Raw genomic sequence first — 24,620 nt, 5'->3', positions numbered from 1 at the left:
GCACCATTGTTTGTAGTAGCAAAGTAATGGAAACAACCTAAATGTCCAGCAAGAGAGACTAACTAATAACTGAAAAATAAATTATGGTATATTTACATAATAGAATACTAGGAAGTTTTAAAAAATATTGAAGAAGATCTTTGTATCCTGATGAGAAAAAGCTCTGAGATGGAAGAAGGAAAGTTAGTATAAAACAGTACATGCTGTCGTTTGTACAAAAAAAGGGGGCAATATGAATAATTATTTGTGTATGCATAAAAAAAATCATACATACAATGTTAGCCAAAAAACTCAAAAGAGGAAAGACAACAACGAAGGGAGATTTGTCACAATATGTCTTTCTATATCTTATCTTTGAATATATGAATATATTGCATATTCCAAAATGTAATTTAGAAATATTTTCTTTTATTGGGCGCCTCGGTGATTCAGTCACTGAAGCGTCTGCCTTTGACTCAGGTCATGATCCTGGGGTCCTGGGATAGAGTCCTGAGTTGGGCTCCCTGGTCAGTGGGGAGTTTGCTTCCTCATCTCCCTCTGCCTCTCTTCCTGCTCATGCTCTCTTTTCCTGTCTCTCAAATAAATAAGTAAAATCTTTTTTTTTTTAATTGCTTAAAAGAATATTTTCCTTTAAAAACATGTGGTTTTACTTTGGAGTGCGTTACCATCTGTTGTATATACAAAAATACTGGCAACACATAAAGCCCTGATAATTGAGGGTAGAAGGCAATGAGAAGAATTTTTAACATGACCTTTTCATAGTTACAGAAAATTACTTTGTTTTTTGTTACATCTTAGGGATGGAGATGCTTGGGATGTTGTATATACAAAATGTTGTATATACAAAAATACTGGCCACACATAAAGCCCTGATAACTGAGGGTAGAAGGCAATGAGAAGAATTTTTAACATGACCTTTTCATAGTTACAGAAAATTACTTTGTTTTTTGTTACATCTTAGGGATGGAGATGCTTGGGATGTTCTAGTTAAAATTCTCCCTTTTTACAGGTATAGAGGACCAATAAATAATCAATAAATATGTTTGCTGCTATTCTCAGTGGTAGTCTTCTTTGCAGAAAGCCACCACAGTTAGCTCAAGTAAAGGGTGATTCGCGGAGAATACAGGAAATGAAATGTTGCCAGATTTTATGGGAACTGGGAAGCTTCAGGAATAGAAGTGAAGTTCTTTATTCCTTGGTGGTCAAACTGCTTTTATATTTGAACTTTCACTTTTTTGGTCCTGCTATCTCCATCCCCTGCCATTCCCTGCACTTTTACATGTAATTATTGCACATGTCTCCAAAAGGAGTCTTTAACCCTCTGTGATGCAAGTTTCACCCCCATTCCCCCACTGCTGACTGCAGATAGGATCTGGGTGGGTTGATCAGTGGTTTAGGTCTGATTAGGCATTCATCCCCTATCCAATCAGTTGTGTCCAAAGGAAGGATCATTTTTGTCTCCAGTATAAGAAGGGCAGACTAAGCAGTGCCTTGTGCCTTTTACCTGCCAACTGGTGTCGACCAGGCAGTCATACCCTTTACCCAAGAAAGACAGGTAAGCTAAAATTCACTTTTCACATAGAAAAGGAGAAGTGAAGCATGGGCTTCGTAATAAGCACTTTTTCTTAGACGGCCTGCTGCTGGGATCTATGGCTTGAAGGGGATTGACCCCTTAAAGTCAAAGCAGGCAATAATAAACAATATATTTAAACTAACTTTCAGATTTTACAGCTAGAGTGACAGAGTCAAGTCTTGAGTCCTGCTTCTCTGCTCTCACTGTATTGGCCTCTGTGACTTTTCTGTAAAAGTGACCATTTTATTCACCCAGGGAAAATTTTCATGATGCATGGCTTCATGTGGACGGGCATGAGCCACAAAGCAATGGCGAGTGTTGGAAATGCGGGCTTTGTCCTACTCTTCCTGTGGGTCAGGGAACCTCTCACACTGGTTAGGCCCTGTGATGCAGCTGGTGCAATTAGAACCTCAGATCAACTTCTAACAGAAAATCAAGATGTAAATAAAAATGCCTCTGCAAGGGGCTGAAGGTAATACTAAAGAAAATTTAAATGTGACAAGGGGACTTAGAAAATGCCCTGCTCCTGCTTAGGATTTTTTTCCCTTAAAAACAAGTCAGAGAATTTGTACTCTTTAAATTCTGCAAGTCACTATGTAACCAGAATTTATTTATATATATTCAAATATTTTGATGAGTTGTCAGCTAAATATGCAGACTAGATAAAGGGAGATATATATTGACAACTGATAGCCTTGAGTTACTTTTGCTTTGATAGTTAACTCCTTATTTGTGTTATAAAAATATGGTTTCCATCCCTATGTTTCAGTTAGGTTGAGTAGCAAAAGAACCAGCTTTCGCATGACCATTGACCTTATCAGTGTCATTCAGAAATCACGCTGACTTGCATAGGAATTTGAAGCATTGTCTAGTGATGCATCTATGAGCTTAAGGATCTAATTTAGTCATATTTTTTTTAATGGATCTTAAGCCTCCAGTGGGCTTCTTAAATTAACAATGCGATAATTGGAATCAATGTCATAGCTGAAAATCTTATTTCTTTGTTTACTTACCAATTATATAAAATTAAATACACACACATATACCACTGAAACTCAAAGATCCAGCTTCACAAATGGTTTGTAAGACTGCTGTCTTGTTTTTAATGAGACCATTGACTATGTGATATAGCACACCACTTTAATGATCATTAAAAAGATTTTTTTAACTTTCAGAAAATTCAACTTTATTTATACTTTTTAAAAATGCACAGTGCTTACAATTTATTTTTTCCAGAATTTATATAATAGGTAAGAAAAGACAGTATGGGAAGAAGCAGCCAAATATACATGCATAAAATAATGGTTACTATTGAGTACAACACAGTAATTTTGCTCAGTGTCTAACTCATGGGGCTATAGACAACAGAAGGTAATAGAGTAGTATTTTTAATTTAGTACACGTACATTTATTTTATGATAATGGTATTGTCAATAAGGGGTGAGTCATGAGCATTTATTAAATGTTTATATATATATTATATATGATGTCTTTTGAAATCATTATAGCAATCCAAGAATAGACAGTCTTGTCATCGTGTTATAAATGGGGAGAAAATTAAATTATTTTAAAACTTTCTTTGAGCCACACAATTAAATGGTGAGAGCTGGTCCATAGCAATCCGGTATCCATATTCTTTCAGCTTCATCCACTGCCTGCAGATAAGATTTGCCTTACTGTGTTGGCAATTGAATAGCATAATCCAAGAGCTATTCTCTGGAGAAAAATATGTGCTTAACGCTTCAAAAGTATATATTGAATCCGTTATGATATCGTCTCCCAATATCAAAGTTATCCTTCATACAGTATCAAGAGCTTTATACTTAATTCTTTAATTTTCTCAGCTGCTTAGCCCATACCATCAATAATAAAGATTTGGTAAGCATGTGGCTGGTCTTCTATTAGAAACTGGCTTCTCCCAGGTGATTTAGCAATCTGCAGCAAATACCCACACATGCAAAAACATGCCTGTTTTACTGTGTCACACATAGCTTCTTAGGACATAGTTCTCAATGGAAGGAAAGTGGGAGTATAATTTAAAGGGACATGGTGATATACCACATCTATGTTCTTCTCTTCCCCATCCTGATTCACTAGGCAGGGATCAGGAAAACGTGTGTGCATTTTGGGAAAAAGTTATCCATCTAATTCTCATCTATAATTCTGCCTTCCACATGAAAACCACATCTTGTTCTAGATGTTTAGAACAAGGAAGAAAGCTTTTTATGGAACACTGTTAGTATTTAGTGTTATGTGAGGTATCTGTGCTTTGAGTGAACACCAAGGGCTCATGAGGCAAGTTCAGAGAGATGATGCTAGGCACTAAAAAATTGTTATGTTTAAATAGAATACATTCCAAGTATAGGGGACACTGTTAACAAAGCTGCTTGCTTTTTCTGTGCTATACCATGCTTTCAAGTCAGTTTTTAATAGTAGAATTTCACAAACTTCATGATTGAGGTTAGTATTTCGTTGAGATACTTGGATAGAATATAGGAAAGAGATATGTACCAAAGCCATGAAAAAATTAATGGAAAACATAGTGGACATCATCTTCCTTAAAGTTTCTTTTACCTATCTGGCCAGCTCCCTTCCTGGAATCAAGTATTAGCCACTCTTTCATTGGTTTCATTTTTTTTGTTTTCTTTCTTTCCTTGGTTTCAAACAGAAGCCTACTTTTCTATTCTCTCTTTTCACTTTTTTTTTCTTTTCTTCTCTTCTTTTCTTTTTTCTTTCCTTTTCTACTACTCTTCCTCCTCCCCCTCCACCTCCTCATCCCTCTCCTTCTCCATCTCCCTCCCCTCCCTCTCTTCCTCTTTTCCTCTTCTTTCTTTCTTTTCTTTTTTCTTTCTTTCTTTCTTTTTTTTTTTTTTTTTGTCTTTAAACAAAAAGCAAATCCTCACCTGGTCTTGAGCAAATCCCTTCAGCCCTTTGTCTTATTTTCTGTGTTCTTGCCAACTTTAGGACCCTTTGTGTTGTTAGAAAGGAAGAACATCTCCTTTACCTTCTTAGGTTTGTGACTATGGCCGGTAAATTAAATTGACAGAAGACAGATTTATGGGAGAAAAGAAGTTAATTTGTAAACACATGGGAGCCAGCAAAAGAAGCAGCTAGCTCAATAAATGGCTGTAGTTAGAAGCTAACTTAATGGGGGTAAAGGAAGGGAAGAGAAAAGGCATCTATGGGAAAAATAAGTAGATTTCTTTAGGAAAGCAATAAGGTTTTAAGAGGATAAACCACAGATAAGTTTGTAATTATGTTTGTTTTTGTATGTATTGGTGGTCTTTCTGATTTATTTATGGCCATGAGGTGAATTTACAGTAGTTTTACTTTCTATTTTTCCCTGGCTGTAGAAGCCACCCCAAAGACAAAATTTATGGCTGCCTGATTTCCCAGAAGTTTCTGCTTTTAGTCAGATAGGGAAAACTGCCAGAGGACATCTTTCTTTATCTGCTGAATCTAAAATGTTTTTAGCTTAAAATAATCTTTATACCACCTTTGGAGCTCCAAGAGGGTCCTCACAATATGAATGGTACTCATTGGCATTTTGCAGTATGGTGGGCTGTCCCTCCGTACATGTGGGGTTTCTTACTGACTTTGAGTAGTCACAGGACAGACAATGCCCTCATCCAAGAAGAGTTCTCATGCCTGGTATAAAGATAATCAGAATCTGAAAATTCCACTTGTTGCAGAAACCAAAGAATTCAAACTCTACTAGGGAGTCATTGAAGTCCTTTGAGTAAAAAAATAACATTTGGAAAGCAATGGTTATTTATCTTAAGAGCAAAGGAAACGTTGGATTAGAAGAAGCAGAACTTTGTTGTTGATAATAATGATGATAAAAATGATAATTTATATGTCTTCACTTGTCCATGTCCCCTTTCATATTAAAGTAATTACTATAAGTAATCCCAAAAGTATTATTGCTAGACACGAAGAACTTTAAATGTTACTCCTAAATTGTCAGTTTTATTTGGAGTAGTGTTATTTTTTTAACCTATATTTTATATATAGAGAGAACATGAAATTAGAAAGTTCAAGAGACTTACCTAATGTCACACAGCTGTAAGTGCTAGAAGCAAGATTCTGCCATGTATGCTTGACTATAATCCACGAGTGAGGGACAGAGACCCGAAAAAGCATAGGGCCCATAGTCATGGAAAGGCAAATGGAGAGGATGAAAGAGATCAATGTTATGACTTGATTGGTTGATAGTAGTACTTATTACTTGTATATTAGTAGTATTACATGATACGTATTATTAGTATATTAGTATTACATATAATATACTGATATTATAAGTTTGATGATTGGCTTACCAAATACCTAATGCTTGGAGTAAGGAAGTGGGACTAAATACACGAATGATGCTAAAGGAACTTGGCTTACTATTTATTTAGATAGAAATTGAGGGAGTCAGAGGAGAATCTAGTTTATGGGAAAGGCGACAATTTCAACATTAGACATGTTGAATTGAGTTAATGGTATCAGTATCTTTCCTTTTAAATTCTTTGACTATTTATTTACTTACTTACTTTTGAGAGAGAGAGAGACAGCAGGTGCACACACCTGCATGAGCAGGGGAGGGGCAGAGGGAGAGAGAGAGAGAGAATCCTAAGCAGGCTTCTCCCTCAGCGCAGAGCCAAACACGGGTCTTGATCTTATGACCCTGAGATCATGACCTGAGCCGAAATCAAGAGCTGGACGCTTAACTGACTGAGCCACCCAGGCGCCCCCACTTTTGACATTTATTTTTAAATATTTTCTATTTATACAATATATACCCTGAGGATACATATTTCTTGTCCTTGAGGAATTCCAGGCTAGTTGATTAAGAAACACATCCATGTATTTAATAGCTAGAGATAACTTCAAGGCAGTTTGTAGGCAAATCCATTCCTTGGGCAGGAACTACACTGGTGGTCTTAACCTGAAGTTGCCGATTATGTGGTTCACATATAATCCATAGAGGCAGAGCTGAAGAAGTAAGCAATGTGACTACCTCCCACACCAACATCTGCGCTCAGGCCATTCCTAGCACTTGGGCAGAATTGTCATTCTAGAAATAGAACATTAACCAAGGAAGATGTTGCAGACCGGGGAAGCATTCTCAGGCCTTCGGGGAAAGGAATTCAGGCTTCTAAATGGGAGAGAAGGTGTGGGTTCCAGGTAGGTCCATACCTAACCTCCAGGGAACTCCTCACCCTGTGGAATAGAGCCAAAGAATTGCCTCAGCAGTGTCTTCTGAAGTCCATGCCTTTTGAAGTCTAGAGCAAGGGGCCCAGGTAGTCTGGGCCTAAAGGCAGTGCCATTCTAGCCTCTTTCTTCAAAGCATTGTTCTCCTCAACAGTATCTCTTCTGGGGCTTTGGGCCTCTTCACGTTTTTGAACACTCCATCTAAGTAAACAGAGCGTGGACTGAACACATTCTTTCTCTCTGGTTATTTGCATTTTAAGCCCTTTATCTCTAGCTATAGATTGAAAGGCTTTGTCTCCAGTTAAAGGAATTTCAGGCAATTGCAAAGAGATGGAGGAGATTAGATTTGGTCCTGAGGGGCTTCTCTTTGTCCCTAAAAATCCTCCTATTGTCAGTTGTACTACAACCAGACATGAATAGGCTTTGTTCTGAAACTATTCTATAAGCTTTGTGGAAACATGTGTGTCCTCTTTGGCCACCAGTATTCAATACTATAAAATGCTTACTTACTGTTTTTTTCAAATCGTGCTTCTCTGACTCTCTTTCCATTTTATGCTTGGTATCTTTCCTATCTTCTACCTGCCTGCTCCTGTTTGTTTTTTTTTCCTTTTTCTCTTCTGCCTGATGGATGAGTTCTTCAGTATCATAGCCAGTTATCTCTTTGGCACCTTCACAGCCAGAGTTATCTTTTTACTTGTTTTTTATTTTATTAATTATATTGTATTTCCTTTATTTTATGTAATTTCCCCTCAAATCTGTGGTTTTATATCTAATTTCCCTCTTTTTGTGTCATAAATCTGTGGTTTAAGAAAAGCCTATGTTTTCCATGTTGAGCATCTTAGACATGCTCAGTATAATGTTTTCATTAAAATTTTTTAAAAATTAATTGTTGTGAATTCATGGCTTGTATATTGATTTAATTGGTTTTCTTTTATAGCATAAGAATCCTTTACATAATTTAAGTTTTTTTCAGCCTTATTTTAAATAGGATTCAAAAATCTATCTTGGTTTTACTTCCCTCTTTATCCTCATCTGTATCTAGTTGTTTTGCAGTTTCCTCACCTGTTCCTCAAGGACTCTTATCTAGTCTTGAATCAAATCTTTGAATGGGATCAGAATATGTCACTCAAAAATATGACACTTTGGCATAAAGATCATTTTGAATTGAAAGCAACTGAGAATCATAGTTTCAGCAAGAGTTCTCTTCTCTCCCTTTATCTGGCAAATAACAGAGAGTAAATTTCCCTTTGTGAATGTGCCTCTCCCATCCCCACTCCCAACAAGGATGCCTAACACTTAACACCAGAGAAGGGATTCAACACATAAATAGACCCTACTAAAATCATCGTATCTTCCTTTATTTTCCCCATATATTTCCTAGTCACTTTACCATAATTTACCCTTGAAGACCAAACCCCTTTTCCTTTGTCAAAACAGTGCATAAGCCCCCAAGTCTAACTACTTCCTTAAGTTTCACTTCTTTTCTGTGAACTCCCGTGCTTGTAAATGTTGATCAGAATTTTATGGCTTTTTTTCCTTGTTGATTTATCTTCTGTTAGTTTAATTCACAGTCCCCTAATTACTGAACTTAAGAGCATAGAAGAAAAGCTTTTCCTCCTAACATCTTAATGTGTTTGAGGGCTTCATCCCATAGTAATCTAATGCCTGATGTGGCTGATGTTTTGATTTGGTCAATAGTGAAGAAGCTTGTCTATGCTCAGCTTTCTTCTCTAGGTCCACATTTTAAGCTGTCATAGTTCTAGTCAGGCAGTTGACAACAGATCTGGCCTTTTTTCCCTGGTGGGTTAGCCCTACTCCAGACTCAGGCTTTCAGGGGGAACTTGGTTATCTCATCTCACTTTTAGTCCTCTTATAGAGGGTTTCATTTTGCTTGCTATTTTGCGTTTCTGTCTCATTTTCTGTTCCAAGATAATCTTTATCTTATAGTTGATACTGTCTTTTCTTTTTTCTTTTTATTTTTTAATGTAACTTATTATTGATATATCCCATCTTGACCCAGAATTCTTATAAACATGTTTTGCTTCACATTTTAGATTTATCTTTCAGTTCTCTCAACTATTATTATTATTATTATTAAATTTTTAATTATTTATTTTGTGAAGGCTCCAGTTCAAAAGCATGTAATTAACAAGGAAACCAAAAGAAGCTGTGTGGTTTGAACAAATTTGATAGTGTTAAAAAAGCATATTTGCCATTTTATGTTAGAATTACCTGTATTTTTGAAACTTGGAAAGAAGTCAGGGACATTTTTCTTAGCAATGTGCACATTACCTATATCCTTAGGCTTTAAAGACCAAACTAAAATTAACCATCCATTGCAAAAATGTTGACTTCTCTGAAACAGTTTTGTATATTTTACCTTAAAAAATATAGCCCATCCTCAGACCTAGTTATATGGTTCATATAGATAAAAGACACCTATGTGTATATTAAAAATTCTGAGACTATTGTTCTGACTAAGGATAGTGAGAGTTGTTTCAGTAAAGACCACACCACCCAACATTTTTTACTAGTTGAACTTGTGAAACTCTTAAGTAGGATTGGGGCCTTTATTTCGTTTAAAAGCTTTTCAGTGAGAGTCAAATATGAATGATAAATCACAATGGTTAGATGTGATTATTATTCCAAGAAAGATTTTTTTTTCACATATTGTGTGTCTTAAAATATTTTGTTAATCTCATTCATGTCCTGCTTTTGAGCAGGTTTGGTTGTATATCTGTATATCTAGAGTAGTATGACTAATTATCTCTACATACATTTATCATTAAATAAACCTCACAGGAGACAGCAAGATTGTTTACTTAAGCAGTGTAATACTAGGGATGGTAGATAGCTCTAGAACACAGGATTACTTTGCCAGAATGGCACTATTTATTAAGCTATGATAACGCTAATGTTCTTCTTTGATGTATAGCATGTGTGACTTCAGCTGAACTTGTAGAGAGCCTTAAGGATGTTTCATTGAACATTTAGTATGGCAGCCAGCCAGAATACATTTAGCCTAAGCCCAGATGACGGGCTGGTAATGAGGTAGTGATTGATGACCACAGCTTCCTTATGAAAACCTGCTTGATATGCTGGGGGGGAAATGCATTGCCAGCTCTTTTCATTCCCTCCCTGTTATATTAGTTATTTTTACTGTGGAAGAAGTTACATGGGCTTGTGCTTGCACACTCTTGGTGTTACTTTTAGGTTACAATTGAGTGGCAGTATGGAATTTTAGAAGTCCAGTCCTGTGGCTATATTTATGTATAATTCAAATATCACTTTCAAAGGGGTCTTTAAAAATCATTTTTAAAAACTCTTGTGTTATCTGTAAAATGCTCTAATACTCTTATTTTGCATCTTTTTAATGTTATGCTTTTTCTGACTCTTTTATCCTTACTGTGTTATAAAGATCTCTTTACAAATTTCTCTTTCTCCTCTCATAACTTTAAATAGCAGATATTTGTCCAAAATTGCAAAATGTATTTCAAGAAAATCCTGTTTTCAAATCTTTTACCTTTTGTCTATATGTGTATCCTTTTTCTTGAATAAACAGAAAAATTATTAATTTGTGTCTACTTTCATTCATGAAACTCTTTTGGCTTAGTTCTGAATAGAATGCGCCTCAGAAGCACATTTTTTTTTTTTTTTTGGTCCATCTCTTTATTGCTTTATGCATTTACTCTCTTACTCTTTGTCAACATAAATCATGTCTCAGATTGGTTTCACATAAGTGCTTATGATTACAAAATGCCACTTGCTAAAATGACCACTTTGGTTGCCTACTGACCTGGGACAAGGTGGAGCAAGGCCCAAGACTGACATTTCACCCTTAATAAATCTTGCTTGTTGAAATGCCAGCAACAAATAGGATTTGCTGAGATTGACAAGAGAAAATAAACTATGCTTTAAGCTGGTTTGATCATGGCTGGCTGGGCTTTCAGTTTCACTGGTCAGAGGAGGATTTGTGCCCTGTTATGCCTTGCAGCCATTATTCCTCCGGGCTTGGGGAGACCAGAAGAACATCCCAAACTCCCTGATCCCAATCCCATCATTGCAGTGGCTCAGACAGTGATAGTTTGAAGCAATTGGGAAATTCTTCTGGGATCACTGTAACCTCCATTAGGTGTTGTATCAACCACATGAGAATTGGTCAGCTGCTCTCAGAGGCCTGTTACATACTTAATTTTTTGGTGTTGGTTTAACTACCGCTATTTTTTCAATTATTTCAGTTATTAGAGAACCTGGAAAGAAACACATTGAAACCACAAGAGTATTGGTGTCCCATTGAGGTTGGGCTTATCTCTTGAAGCTTTTAACAGTACCGCTTATTTTCAGGCTTTGTAAGGGCAGGAAGTTGTATTACCGCTGTAGTTCTTTACTTTGCTGCCATTAAAAAAAAAAAAAATTATAGCAAAATCAGTGTTGTACCAAAGTGAAAGGCTCATGCCTTCCTATTATAGAATTTATCTTTTATTAATAAGTTGCTTACCACTATTATCACCAAACCATACTTTCTTAGTGGAGATAAAGAAACTTGTTATTTACTGGGGAAAGTTTCTGGTAGCAAAAACTTGACCTGAAATGAATTATTTACAAGTTTAGAAGAAAGAGTTGCTAAGTCAATGCTGCAGCTGAGAAATAAGCCAACACTTTCTCCAAAACAGCTTGAAGCTGACAAAACACTAAGCTCCAAGGTCCTAGAGAAGCAGCGGTTCAGGGTCTTGTTAGCTTCAAGCTACAGGAGAGACAATACTTGCAGAATGCTCAGAGGAAGGAATGAGCCCCCCAAGAGGAGGATGTGAGGGGAGCTTGAAATAGAATGACTGAGAAGTCATGAAGAAATAGAGCAGCACTAAATTAGAACATAAGAGATGGTGAAGCATATAGAGTATTTGAAGAGGCTTGAGAAGTAAACAACAAAACAACAAAAGTAAATGGTTAAAGAGTGAAAATGGGAAATGGAATAAAACAAACTTGGAGAATCTGAGAACAAAATATTTTCTTTAAATGTTAAGTAAGTATAAGAACATTACATTTGTTTTACATTGATAGCATATTTGTCTTATTCAATTTTCACAGGCCTGGGGTATAGATTTTATTATTCCCATTTTACAGGTGAATAAAAATTTAAAAGATTCGTATAAGTCGTAGTGTTCTCTAGATCCTAATTTCTAAAACCATTCATAGAATTTGCTGAATATATTGGTCTAGGACAAGGACTGCTAACATTTTAAATACATTTTTGTCTCTTAAGGGGAATAGAACACTATTTTAAATAGGATTATCAGAAATGGCCTCTTTGAGGAAAGTCATTTGAGTAATTGAATTATGTGAGGGTGTCAGTCATACTGGCTTTACTGCATTTGATAAAATATCACTGTATCAAACTGAAGTATAGGGCCAGTATATGAGATGACAGTGGAAAGGTAGGATGTACCCAGAGAAGTAGTGCTTCTTTGAGCAGCCGCCAAACTATGAATGATGCCCCCTAAGTGCCCCAGTTTCCTGACCCCTGGGTCAGATAGCTCTGAGGCATGTGTCCTGCATTGGCTCCCAGAATCCGTAGCAGGACTGAGCTCATTACCCATGGTGTTAACTTGCTTCCAAACACTCTTTGGTTGCTTTCTTCCCCTCTCTGTCTCACCTTCTCATTTCAAAACCTATGTTTCCTGGAATCTTCTCCCAAATAGACTATTGCCTTTTTTTTTTTTTTTTTGGTCTCGGGCTCTGCTTCTGGGAGAACCCAAACTAAGACAGTGATAGCAATGTAAGTGGTAAGAACTTGTCGGATCCAGTGTATAATTCAGAGGTGGAGCTGATAGCATTTATTGCTTGATTAGTTATGGGGTGGGAGGAAAACAGAACAGCAAATATATCAATGATTTATACTTTTTTTTTAAAGATAACCATTAACTTAAAAGGAACAGCAATAATATCTAATGTGTGTGAGAGCTTATTAATTGCCAGTCACTCTTCTAATCCTATTTACATGCTAAGTCCAATTAGTTATGCCTAGATCCACATCATTGTGATTCCCAGCTGAAAATTCATTCCAGGCTCTTCAGTTAGCATGTAGAGGCTGGGATTTGAACCCAGGTGTCTAGTTTCTAAGTCTGAGCACATAACCACTGTGCTCTTTTGCATAGACAGTACCTGAGCCATAAAACAGCACAGCTGTGCATTAGGATTTACTAGGTCTATTTGCATAATGAAATGATAGTTCTGAATTTTTCTTCTAAGCTTCTCCACCACCCACCCCCTGCCCACCCACATAAAGCATTTTGTAAGTCTAAGTAGGATTTGGCTATCATTTCACAAATCATGGCCCTTCTCATCTCATAAAAATTATGAAGAAGTATTATTATTATCATTATTGTTATTATTGGCAAGATTTCTAAGTGGTACTGCATTTCCTATAATTAACTGTTATTTGATACAATTGTTTGAGAATATTGCTATGTGCTTGATTACAGGACCTAAAACAGCAGGCAAAACATATATGATGCCAAAGGCATTTTTCTCTTATTACTTGCTGATTTTCAAATGACAATTTATTAATTTCTGAGAATATTTTCTCTTTGGCGTACACAATAGGAATCACTGTGCATACTGGCTGATATCTAGGGATGGAATGTGTATGACTCAAGGTTTTAATTGCTTTAAAATTGACATATAGGGAGGAGTGATGAGTACATGTAGAGAGCTAGCTAAAGTAGAATGTGGAAATAGGTTCTTAAAGCAAAAACCCATCTGGACCTAGAAGGTAGATGTAGGATATTAGATCGCTGGGGCAGTAGGATGGGTAAACCCAGGAAATAAGAGCTCATTGGGTATTTGGTCCATAAAAGTAACCAAGGTTTCAAGACTCTCCCTTCCCTTTTTCTTCCACATCCAGGCAGTTTTCACATCCGTAAGCAGAAGGGTTTACTTCCAAATGCCTCTAAAATGGGTTTCTTTCTTTTCATTCTTTGGTCAAGGCATTTGTCTCAGATGCTAGATAGTTACAACTCCACTTGCAAAAAGATTTCTTAGGATTGCATTCAAAAAGTTTAGCATGGCTCAAAACAGTCTCTGTTATTTTGCCTTTTTGAATCTAATAGTATTATAATTATTTCATTTGCATATATTATTTACACTATGTATACACATAAAGTATACTTATATAATAAAATGCTATTAACAATGAAATGTCAGATGATAATCTGTTGCTAATGTTCAGTCCCCCTAGGGTCATCTAAGATGGAGAAATGTTCCAAGGAGTGTAGGGAATGAGTATGAGTGTTCTTTTTTCTATCAAAGGCAAGGTGGGCTTTGGAGGAACTTGGAAGGTTGCTGGCCCTGGAGTATAATTGGCACCCAAATGTGGTGGTGTAACTAGGAAGGCAAAAGGGTCATAAATTCTTTGATACCTAGAATCAAGAAATTGAAGAGCAGGAGGGTGATCTGGAGAAAATAACTGAAACAATGGGAGTTACAACAGGCTGGATCCTCATGTTCTCAGTTTACATTAGATCAAGGGGTAATTTGGCAGGTAACAGCAATTAACTTACTTGGAAGAGATAATTGAACACTTTATGTTTCTGAAAGTGGTGATATTTATCAAATTATTATTGTTAATATTTACATATAAGTGTGTCATTGATCCTGAAAGGATTGTGCTGTAAATTAAACTATGTAGTCTTTGAATCCAAATCTTGGATCTGCCACTTAGTAAAATGTTTTACCTTAGAAAAGTGTTTCAACCCATTTAATCTCCAGTTTTCTCTTAAATAAACCTAAAGTAATAATATAGTTCACCAGGATGCTGTGGGAATTGGATATTAGGTCATCTAGAAAATACCTGGCACATAAGATGCATCTCAAGAATTATAGTTTCCTTCCAGTCTCTTTCCTTTCTGTCCGTTTTGACAGTTGTCGAGGTAATACAGAAGAATATGCTACGACTTGACCCTTTTTACCTATATAATTAGGTAAATACTAACAAGTGATATCAGTTTAACATTGCTTTAGAAGACTGTTGTTTATGTTGGGAAATCTGTACTTCACATTTAGAAACTGTACACTGAAGTAGAAATATGAGAGAAAATATGAACCCGTTTTCGGTTAGGCAGAGGGTTTCATAGGACTTTGTAAGTCTTTGATGATTTCTTTTCTTTCTTTTGAAGTAACCAACTGTAGGCATTGGAAGTATTCATTTCCAAATTAAATTGAAATTAAAATCTTCTTAAACTAAAGTACTTTAAGTAGCTGGGTATTTGCTTGAGTTTTTCCATTACTTTAATAATTGTTTTCTCATTTAAGTTATATTGGTGTCATTGACATTTAAAAATAATTACAACTTTGACTAGAGCTTAAAATGTTTTTTTTTTCCTTTGATCTTTTTCAACAAACATTAATGAAGCACTGACAAAAGCAAGAGACTCTGGGCTTGGCACTTTGGGAAATATGAATTCATTTATTTAACAAATATTTATATATTTCCTGCATGTTGCAGGATCACAGATAAAGTGATGAATAAGAAATTGTCTCAGATTGACTTTGTGCATAAGCTAATAGGGCAGGAGTCAAGAGGCCAAACTCTCTTATCATTTTTTCAAGGACCCCAAGAGGACAGTGGTTTATTTGTGTTAAGGGATTAATCATCTGCCGTAGCCCACACGAACTCCATTCTTCATTTTTTTAGGGATGTCACATCTACAAACTAGGTTGCAAAACTTTGAAATTTAGTATTCTGTTTTGTCCCTGTATTAGATAGCCAAGGTTGCCATAACAAAGTACCAAAGATAGTGGCTTAAACAACAGAAGTTCATTTTCTCATAATTTTGGTGGCTAGAAGTCTGAGATTAAGGTGTTAACAGGATTGGTTTCTTCTGAGGCCTCTCTCCATAGCTTGTAGATGGCTGTCTTTTTGTGTCTTCACATGGTCTTTCCTCTGTATGCCTTTGTGTCTTAATTTTCTCTTCTTACAGGGATGCCAGTCTTCATGGGTTAGGGCCCAAACCAATGACCTTAACTCATGACCTTTCTCCAAATACAGTCACCTTCTGAGATACTGGGGTTAAGATTTCAACATATGAACTTGAGGAGACATACCTCAGCCCATTACAATTACCATTCTGTATATCATGCACAGTTAGTCTGTCAACGTTTTTATATCCTCCTTTTCTTCTATCATGTCAGCTATTACTCTAATCCAGATGCTTAATAAACGGCAGTATTATCTCTTATAGACAGTCACACTATATCAGAATTTCTTCTTTCTTTTCATCCTTCCAACTAGAATTGTCTTCCTTAACAGTTTTGGTTTTTTTTTTTTTTTTCATTGTATTATAGCCCTCATCAAAACCTCCTCGTCAAAATGCCTGTGTTGCCCATGGCTGACTTTATGATGTCTTGGTAACAACTGAACACTCTGTTTCCAAATTTATCTCTGATTATTCTGCAGTGAATCATCTCTACTCTACACTGATATTCTCTTCACTTTCTATAATAGACCATCTTTAACAGCTTTCATTAGTCTACTTTGCTAAAGTGGTGTTACACCATGTTTTTTCACTATAAATAAGTCTTGGCCAATTAAGTTTAATTAATCTTTTTTTTTAAATTTTTTTTTCTTTTCAGTGTTTCAGAATTCATTGTTTATGCACCACACCCAGTGCTCCATGCAATACATGCCCACCATAATACCCACACCAGCATCACCCAACCTCCCACCTTCTCCAAAACCCTCCGTTTATTTCTCAGAGTCCACAGTCTCTCATGGTTTATCTCCCCCGCTCCAGTTTCCCACAACTCACTTCTCCTCTCCATCTGCCCATGTCCTCCGTGTTACTCCTTATGCTCCACCAATAAGCGAAACCATATGATAATTGACTCTCTCTGACTTATTTCACTCAGCATAATCTCTTCCAGTCCCGTCCATGTTGTTTCAAAAGTTGGGTATTCATCCTTTCTGATGGAGGCATAATACTCCATAGTATATATGGACCATATTTTCTTTATCCATTCATATGTTGAAGGGCATTTTGGTTCTTTCCACAGTTTAGTGACTGTGGCCATTGCTGCTATGAACATTGAGGTATAGGTGGCCCTTCTTTTCACTACATCTGTGTCTTTGGGGTAAATACACAGTAGTGCAATTGCAGGGTCATAGGGAAGCTCTATTTTCAATTTCTTAAGGAATCTCCACACCGTTTTCCAGAGTGGCTGCACCAACTTGCATTCCCACCAACTGTGTAAGAGGGTTCCCCTTTCTCCACATCCTCTCCAACACTTGTTTTTTACTGTTTTGTTAATTTTGGCCATTCTAACTGGTGTTAGATGGTATCTCGTGTGGTTTTATTTTAAATCTCCCTGATGGCTAGTGGTGATGAACATTTTCCATGTGTTTGTTAGCCATTTGTATTTCTTCTTTGGAGAAGTGTCTGTTCATGTCTTCTGCCCATTTTCTGACATGATTATCTGTTTTGTGTGTGTTGAGTTTTAGGAGTTTGTTATAAATCTTAGATATCAGCCCTTTGTCAGTAGTGTCATTTACGAATATCTTCTCCCATTCTGTGGGCTGCCTCTTTGTTTTGTTGACTGTTTCCTTTGCTGTGCAGAAGGTTTTGATCTTGATGAAGTCCCAAAGTTCATTTCTGCCTTTGTTTCCTTTGCTTTTGGAGACATATCTTGAAAGAAGTTCCTGTGGCCAATGTCGAAGAGGTTGCTGCCTATGTTCTCCTCTAGGATTCTGATGGATTCCTGCCTCATATCACATATTGAGGTCTTTTATTCATTTCGAGTTTATCTTTGTGTGTGGTGTAAGAGAATGGTCGAGTTTCATTCTTCTACATATAGCTGTCCAGTTTTTCCAGCACCATTTATTGAAGAGACTGTCTTTTTTCCACTGTATATTTTTTCCTGCTTTGTTGAAGATTATTTGACCATAAAGTTGAGGGTCCATATCTGGGTTCTCTATTCTGTTCCACTGGTCTATGTGTCTGTTTTTGTGCCAGTACCATGCTGTCTTGGTGATCATAGCTTTGTAGTAAAGCTTGAAATCAGGCAACATGATGCCCCCAGTTCTGTTTTTCTTTTTCAGCATTTCCTTAGCAATGTGGGGTCTCTTCTGGTTCCATACAAATTTTAAGATTGTTTGCTCCAGCTCTTTGAAAAATGCTGGTGGAATTTTGATCGGAATGGCTCTGAAAGTATAGATTGCTCTAGACAGTATAGACATTGTAACAATGTTTATTCTTCTGATCCATGAGCATGGAATGGTCTTCCATCTTTTTGTGTCTTCTTCAATTTTATTCATGAGTGTTCTGTAGTTCTTTGAGTATAGATCCTTTACCTCTTTGGTTAGGTTTATTCCCAGGTATCTTATGGTTCTTGGTGCTACAGTAAATGGAATCGATTCTCTAATATCCCTTTCTGTATTTTCATTGTTAGTGTAGAAGAAAGCAAGATTTCTATGCATTGATTTTGTATCCTGCCACATTACTGAATTGATGTATGAGTTCTAGTAGTTTGGGGGTGGAGTCTTTGAGTTTTCCATATAAAGTATCATGTCACCTGCAAAGAGAGAGAGTTTGACTTCTTCTTTGCCAATTTGAATACCTTTTATTTCTTTTTGTTGTCTGATTGTTGTTGCTAGGACTTCTGATACTTTGTTGAACAAGAGAGGTGAGAGTGGGCATCCTTGTCATGTTCCTGATCTCAAAGGGAAGGCTGTCAGCTTTTCCCCATTGAGGATGAGATTTGCTGTGGGTTTTTCATAGATAGATTTTATGAAATTGAGGAATATTCCCTCTATCCCTATACTTTGAAGACTTTTAATTAGGAACGGATGCTGTATCTTTTCGAATGCTTTTCTGCATCAAATGAGAGGACCATGTGGTTCTTCTCTCTTCTCTTATTGATTTGTTCTATCACATTGATTGATTTGTGAATGTTGAACCACCCTTGCATCCTGTGGATAAATCCCACCTGGTTATGGTGGATAATCTTTTTAATGTGCTGTTGGATCCTATTAGCTAAGATCTTGTTGAGAATCTTAGCATCCATATTCATCAGGGATATGGGTCTGAAATTCTCCTTTAAGGTGGGATCTTTGCCTGGTTTGGGGATCAGGATAATGCTGGCTTCATAGAAAGAGTCTGGATGTTTTCCTTCTGCTTCAACTTTTTTGAAACAGCTTCAGGAGAATACATATTATTTCTTCTTTGAATGTTTGGTAGAATTCCCCAGGGAATCTGTCAGGTCCTGGGCTCTTGTTTTTTGGGAGGTTTTTGATCACTGCTTCAATCTCGTTACTAGATATTGGTCTCTTCAGGTTGTCAGTTTCTTTCTGATTCAGTTTTGGAAGTTTATAGGTTTCCAGGAATGCATCCATTTCTTCTAGTTTGCTTAACTTATTGGCATATAACTGTTCATAATAATTTCTGATGATTGTTGGGGCGCCTGGGTGGCTCAGTGGGTTAAGTCTCTGCCTTCGGCTCAGGTCATGATCCCAGGGTCCTGGGATTGAGCCCCTCATTGTGTTCTCTGCTCGGCGGGGAGCCTGCTTCCCCCGCTTTCTCTCTCTCTCTGCTTGCCTCTCTGCCTATTTGTGATCTCTCTCTGTCAAATAAATGAATAAAATATTAAAAAATAATAATTTCTGATGATTGTTTATATTTCCTTGGTGTTGTGATCTCTCCCTTTTCATTCATAATTTTATTAATGTGGGTCTTCTCTCTTTTCTTTTTTATTAGTTTGGCCAATGGTTTATTGATCTTATTGATTCTTTCAAAAAACCAGCTTCTAGTTTCATTGATGCGTACTTCTATATCCTTACTTTCTATGTCCTTGATCTCTGGTCTAATCTTGCTCATTTCCTTTCTTGTTTGTGAGGTTGGCTTAATTTGCTGTTGATTCTCCAGTTCTTTAAGGTGTAAAGAGAGTTGGTGTATTCTGTATTTTTCCATTTTTTGGAGGGAGGTTTGGATGGTTATGTATTTCCCCCTTAGGACCATCTTTGCTGTATCCCACAGGTTTTGGACCAAAGTTTCTTCATTCTCATTGGTTCCATGAATTGTTTAAGTTCTTCTTTGATTTCCTGGTTGATCCAACATTCTTAAGCAAAGTCATCTTTAGCTTCCAGGTGTTTGAATTCCTTACAAACTTCTTCTTGTGATTGAGTTCCAGTTTCCCTAAAGCATTGTGGTCTGAGAATATGCAGGGAATAATCTCAATCTTTTGTTATCAGTTGAGTCCTGATTTATGAACCAGTGTGTGGTCTATTCTGGAGAACGTTCCATGTGCACTTGAGAAGAATGAGTATTCTGTTGTTTTAGGGTGGAATGTTCTGTATATATCTATGAGGTCCATCTGGTCCAATGTGTCATTCAATGCTCTTGTTTCTTTATTGATTTTTTGCTTGGATGATCTGTCTGTTACTGAAAGTGGCAGCATTTTAAGATCCCCTACTATTAATGTATTCATATTAATATGACTTTTTATCTTGATTAACAGTTGTCTTATGTAGGTGGCTGCTCCTGTATTGGAGGCATAAATATTTACAATTGTTAGATCTTCTTGGTGGATAGACCCTTTAAGAATGATGTAGTGTCTTTCTTTCTCTCTAAGTTTAATTAATCTTAAGAGAGTGATATATAGATGGCTGTCAATAAACCATGAGATGTTACTAGTAAGAAATCTAAATCAGAATGGGTGTGGACACACCAATACATAGCAGAACTATCTGATGTATGCCTTGAGATAGTGATGTAGCCAACTCTCCCTGGAATCTCACATCCAAGGTAGTGATTCTAGAGTTCTTATGTTTTTCTCCACTTACACTAGGGGATTTTGTCAAATTGTAAAATTAAGTAAAAACACATGACTAAAAACAGATTTCATAACATTCAGCCTTTTTTGTATTTAGAATCAGTCATGACAATCACAGATGTTTGAATTTAACTTCCTCGAATCTATTTTTCAACATGAGAAAAAGTTGTCAAACAGTATAGACACAAATGCCACTGGCAATATTTAAGAAGATGTTAAGCCCATAAAATAATGTTGCCATATGAAAAATACTTATTTTAAAAAATTACCTCCAGATTTCCTGGAAACCAAGTGAAATTAGAAAATTTGTATATATTGTAAAGATATACCAATATAAAGACTAAGAAAGAACACCAAAACTTTAAAGAGATAAGAAACATACTGCTGAATTGTTGACGATAATCATGTTGTAAAAATAGAACTGATGGTTCTAACATTCACATTATTTAGCTTCTATTGCATTGATTAAAACATGGGTAGAGATTGAATATATGCAATACATTTTAAAAAATGAATTATTCTTTTAAGATTCTTGACAGTCTAAACAATTAAGTACAAAATTATGCTTTATTCCAATTTCATGGAAGGTAGTAAACTTGTTATGTTTACATACTACCAAATGCTAATGGCAACTGAATTACACAGAACACTGTATTTTATCTTGTCAACCGGCATATCCATTTTGATCGTAAAGTAGTTGTAAGCTTGATATAAGATGCCTAAATATAATTTAGTGCAAGTTGTCTAAAATATGAATAATTTGGGGGGCATCTCTAGCAATTCTAAAAGAAATGAAAATATGTTGACTACACTTGATTTGAAATCAAACAATTGTTACATTTCAATAGAACATTAGATTTTATAAATCACCAATCTGCATGAAATAAAATAATAAAACTTTGTCAAAGTATATAATACTTATAACAACCCAGTGATGTGTGATGTATTATCCCCAGTTACAGTCTGAAGTATATCATACACCAAATATAAATAAAGTAATAATAATGATTATAAAAACATCTTCATAGAGGTTATTTACTGGTATTGCAGAACTGAGGCACAGAACTACATCTTTTGATGTTTCCAGTTCACTATTATTTCTTCTGTGTTGCACTGCCTTAATGATATGATCTGGTTTATTGACAGAAGCTAAGTATAGGTCGATAAGCAAGGAATCCTGTGCTTTAGGCTGAGCTGTGCTCCTCACGAGGTCAGTGATGGTGCTGTGGTTGAAAGCAATGATTCTGAAGCCTATCTAGATTCAAATCCTCCATTTACTTCTGAAGCAAAAGGCTAACCTGGGTTCAAATTTTGTGTGATCTATAGCAGTGCTGTTGGTAGTATAGCCATATATTGTTTACAGTTCCTGTACTGGTTGTCACTATTCTGTAAGGACATAGCCCACACTCTGAGAGTGTGTGTTAAAAACCTTTATAGTAACTTGTTAGAGTAATTTCATGTCTGATGAATCAATTAATAAAATAACCAGGGCATGCATTTGAATGCTTGCTTGTTTTTTCAATTCATGGCTCTAATAATTAACTTTGTATTGTTTTATACAAATAATTTTTTAAATGGATTAGAATTAAAGAATACTAGTCCTAGGTGTCTGGGTGGCTCAATGGGTTAAGCAGCTAACTCTTGGTTTCAGCTCAGGTATCATCTCAGGGTCATGGGATGGAGCCCAGCACCCTGCGTCAGGCTCTGTGCTCAGCAGGGAGTCTGCTTCAGGATTCTGCTTGAGAATTCTCTCCCTCTTCCTGTACTCTCTTCCCCATTCTCTCTCTCTCAAATAAATAAATAAATCTTAAAAAAAGAAAAAGGGACTTTTCCTTCACCACAAAGAGTTTGGGAAACATTGATTTAGAACAATACTAAGACAATGCTTTAATTTCCTCATCAGTAAAATGGGATATAAAGTAGAGCAGGGTAATGACTTTATACTATTCAAGTGATAGCATTCAAAAGAGTCACATGTACCATTTCAGAAATTCTTTTTCTATGTACTTGCCCATTTGCCTGTTTTATGTAGCTGTCAGGCCTAGAGTAAATCTTATGGTTTTTGTGTTTGTTTGTTTGTTTGTTTGTTTTTGTTTTTGTTTTGTAATGGAATTGATGTGGCTGGGGAGAAAGAAACTGGGAAACTACTTGGAAACCAGATTTTTTTTTTAAAATTTTTATTGTTATTATTATTTTTGAGAGAGAGCGAGAATGCACACATAGAGGCAGGAAGCGGGGCAGGGGAATAGGGAGAGGGAGAATCTTAAGCAGGCTCCATGCCCACTGCAGAGCCCTACGCAGGGCTCCATGCAGGGCTCAATGGGGGGCTTGATCGCAACCCTGAGATCATGACCTGAGCCAAAATCAAGAGTTGGTCACTTAGCCAACTGAGCCACCCAAGCACCATGACCTAAAAGTCTTACTACACTATGCGTGACTTATGTTTCAGGTGGACCATGCGGCAAACTAAGAGATGTTTTCAAGAGAAAGCTTCTTTAGACTTATTTCTTTTTTACATGAAGTTTATCCTTACCTCAAGATGAAAATTTTTGGTTTGCTAGTGCTTCTCAACTTTAATGTACATATGAATCCCCTGGAGATCAGTCTGCTTCCAGATCTAACTCAGTGGGTCTGGTGTTGGGGTCTGAGGTTTTGCATTTCTCAAAATCTCCTGCATGATGTAGATGCTGCAGAGAAGTGAGTATTTTACATGTCTTATTTCTCAGCTACATCCTCTCAACTAGTACCTGACCACGAAACCACTCAGAAAAAAATCTCCCTGCAAATATTCTGTAGTTTTCCCTAGATCATAGGACACATTTTATCCTCAGCCTGGCCTCCTCATCGATACTGGTATTTTTCAGTGGTCATGGAGACCACCCAAAGCCAAAGATCTAGCAAAGCTAAGGGTTTAGGACCTCTACTGTAAATCTAACTTTGTTTACAGTTAAGTTGTTTTTTTTTTCTTTAATGCTAACTTACAAATGTAACAAGTTGACAGGTCTGATACAGTCACCATTATCTTAGTTATCTATCACCCTGCAAAAATACATTTGCCTGAAATCATTAACCCATTGCCAATTAATTTTGTTTTAGTATGGACTGGTTTAGTGTTTTATATAGTAGTTTCCAAACTGACTTCTTTGGAGTCTTGGTGTTGTGTTTCTGGTGAAGAAAACATGGGGTTATAAACATGTACACTGTGTGTTTTTTTCTCATACTTAAGTCTCATCTTAGTATGTAGGAATTGGGTCTTTGGATCATTTATGAGAGAAAGAAAGGTGGAAAAAGAAAGAAAGAAAAGTCAGGGGGGAGAAAGAAAGAAAGGAAAGAAAGAGAGAGGGAGGGAAAGAAGGAAGGAAGGAATAGGGAGGAAGAAAGAGAGAAAGAAAAAATATTTTCATAGCCTTAACTTTAAAATAAATCTCTGCTTTAATAAACTAGAAAATTTTAATGCAGCAGTAGAATATTCATTCTCTGGGCTTTCTTTCTGTCCATAGCATTAAATATTGAAATGAAAGATTATAATTATTGTTTAGTATTGTACAAATCATTCATCTAGGATATATATTTTTTCTTTTTTTGTATGAATTAGTTATCTACTTACTGAAGAGTGTCTCCTCTTCAGTAAGCAGTCAAGTAATTTGAGCTGATATATGCGTAGATATAGTTATTAATATTTGTGATTCATAGATTTATAGTATTGCCATGCTTGGAAATTTTGATTTTAGGACCACATTCATGTTATTTGTATGAATAAATAAGTGAATAATAGGTAAGTATCCATCATCTTTGTATTGTCTGTGGTAATCCTATCTTGTCTCAAAAGATAATATTTTGAATAAGAATTTTCTTCTTAGTTTAATTTTCAGTCTCATTATCCTAAAATTACATTTTGATCCTTAGATATTAAGAAAAAAAAAAAAGGTGATTCATTCACGTATGTAGGATCCTTTCTTTTATGATGCTGAGAAAAACTGGAAAATGGGTGAACAGCTAAATTTACTATTTCTTCCTTGGGATAATATTG

At 36.2% G+C, this 24,620-nt stretch overlaps 1 protein-coding gene across 2 annotated transcripts in view; it reads left to right on the top strand.

The window, feature by feature from the left end:
• Positions 1-24,620, top strand: part of DPYD (dihydropyrimidine dehydrogenase) — an 829,985-nt gene that overhangs the window by 298,699 nt on the left and 506,666 nt on the right. The window lies entirely within an intron of this gene.

The sequence above is a fragment of the Lontra canadensis genome, unplaced genomic scaffold (assembly GCF_010015895.1).
Source record: "Lontra canadensis isolate GAN:19392208 unplaced genomic scaffold, GSC_riverotter_1.0 scaffold33, whole genome shotgun sequence".
In the NCBI taxonomy this organism is placed as follows: domain Eukaryota; kingdom Metazoa; phylum Chordata; class Mammalia; order Carnivora; family Mustelidae; genus Lontra; species Lontra canadensis.
This window is presented reverse-complemented; position numbering and strand designations above follow the sequence as displayed.